Consider the following 2,338-nt stretch of genomic DNA (forward strand, 5'->3'; position numbering starts at 1 on the left):
TAGAAAAAATCAAATACACACATGAAAAATTTCTTCTATTTTTATATATTTCGTTAGAGTAGTTCCCCTTGCATTAAGTGCTTTATTTTTAGTATTCGCCGCATTCGTATTTTTTCTCTAAATGAAAAACATTTAGATTACATGAGACCTAGAACGGTAGAATAGATTAGATTCTCCAAAGATAATTGAAAATTAAACTATTGTTTAAAATATTTAATAATAAATAAATAAATGTTCTAAATGTCGTTAATTCAAAGAATTTAGAGGGTAATGAAACTTTTTAATGACATATTTCTTCAAATGGTAGGAAGCTATCTGGTTTTTTTTCTTTTTGTCCCACTTTCAAAGGGTTTTTCATTCAATTTGTCCCCCTTTCAAAGGCTTTTTTATTCTATTTGTCCCACTTTCAAAGGCTTTTTTTATTAGCGGCCCCCGAAAGGGGAAAAGACGCTATTAGTTTTGTGCGAAATGTCTGTCCGTCTGTCCGTCCGTCCCGTTTAGATCTCGTAAACTAGAAAAGATATTGAAAATCCGACATCACAATATTTTAGATCATTCAAAGTTCTGATGCAACGGCTACTTTTTTTTTTCCTGAAAGCGAAAAAATCTAATTTTTAAAATCAGTTATGCAAGCAGTTTTTTAAAGAGAAAAAGCTAATTAGTATGCATTATAAGTTAGACCTAAATTAAAAACGAATAGTAATCTTGTAAACGTCATTTTCGTGAACAATTTTTTTATTGCGGAAATATTTCCTTTTTTTTTTTTGTTAGTTTTTTGAGCATTCGAATAAGAGATTGATCCTTTTCAAAACAAGTACATCTATTATAAGACTTCAGTTAGACCAGGAGAGGCGCGGTAGCTGAGCGGTAAAGCGCTTGGCTTCCGAACCGGGGGCCCCGGGTTCGAATCCTGGGATTTTCAACTTCGGAATCCTTAGGTGCCTCTGAGTCCACCCAGCTCCAATGGGTACCTGATATTAGTTGGGGAAAAGTAAAGGCGGTTGGTCGTTGTGCTGGCTACATGACACCCTCGTTAACCGTAGGCCACAAAAAACAGATGAACTTTACATCATCTGCCCTATAGACCACAAGGTCTGAAAGGGGAACTAGTTAGGCCTGGTTAACATCTAACTTTGCATTCACTTGCACCTATCCTTTGATCAGCTGTACCGTTGGGGCACTACACAAGATCTGTCAATCTTCTTTCTCCATTCTTATCTCTCATTTCTCTTTGATATAATTTCATTTGGATGTTCTTTCTGAAAATATTGAAGCCTGCCTGGGTGGACCACTTCGGGGGCCGATTTTGAGTTTGTCCCACTTTCAAAGGTTTTTTTTATTCTATTTGTCCAACTTTCAAAGGCTTTTTCATTCAATTTGTCCCACTTTCAGAGGCTTTTTTTATTTTATTTGTCACACTTTCAAAGGCTTTTTCATTATATTTGTCCCACTTTCAAAGGCTTTTTTATTCTATTTGTCCCACTTTCAAAGGCTTTTTCATTATATTTGTCCCACTTTCAAAGGCTTTTCATTCAATTTGTCCCACTTTCAAAGGCTTTTTTATTCTATTTGTCCCACTTTCAAAGGCTTTTTTATTCTATTTGTCCCACTTTCAAAGGCTTTTTTATTCTATTTGTCCCACTTTCAAAGGCTTTTTCATTATATTTGTCCCACTTTCAAAGGCTTTTCATTCAATTTGTCCCACTTTCAAAGGCTTTTTTATTCTATTTGTCCCACTTTCAAAGGCTTTTTTATTCTATTTGTCCCACTTTCAAAGGCTTTTTTATTCTATTGTCCCACTTTCAAAGGCTTTTTCATTAAATTTGTCCCACTTTCAAAGGCTTTTTCATTCAATTTGTCCCACTTTCAAAGGCTTTTTCATTCTATTTTTTATTTTTATTGCTTATAACGAATATTAGAAATATAAAGATGATTATTACACATTTTGTTTACACTATTTATAATAGTAGCTATACTTTTCTTTAAGTTAAAAATAGATCATAGACATTGTGTATATTGGCCAATTTCAAAACTTCCTGATTGGAGGCATGATCCCTCCAAAAGATGCACATTTTGAACCACATGTGAAAACTGTTCAATCTATGCTTTTGATACATGTTTGTTGATCAGCTCTCACTTCCATAAAGCAAAGTACTCACTGCACAGGAATTATAGACTAACATTTACCTAATTTAGTTACTCTTTACAGTTCCTGTAGTAAATTTTAAAATAAAACTCTTCACTAGGACAAAGGCAGTCTATTAGTTTTGTAAGAGTTTAAACAGTCCTATTACACATTCATAGCAAAATTCATTTTTAAATCACAATAGAGACAATG

Source organism: Biomphalaria glabrata, chromosome 12 (assembly GCF_947242115.1).
Source record: "Biomphalaria glabrata chromosome 12, xgBioGlab47.1, whole genome shotgun sequence".
Lineage (NCBI taxonomy): Eukaryota > Metazoa > Mollusca > Gastropoda > Planorbidae > Biomphalaria > Biomphalaria glabrata.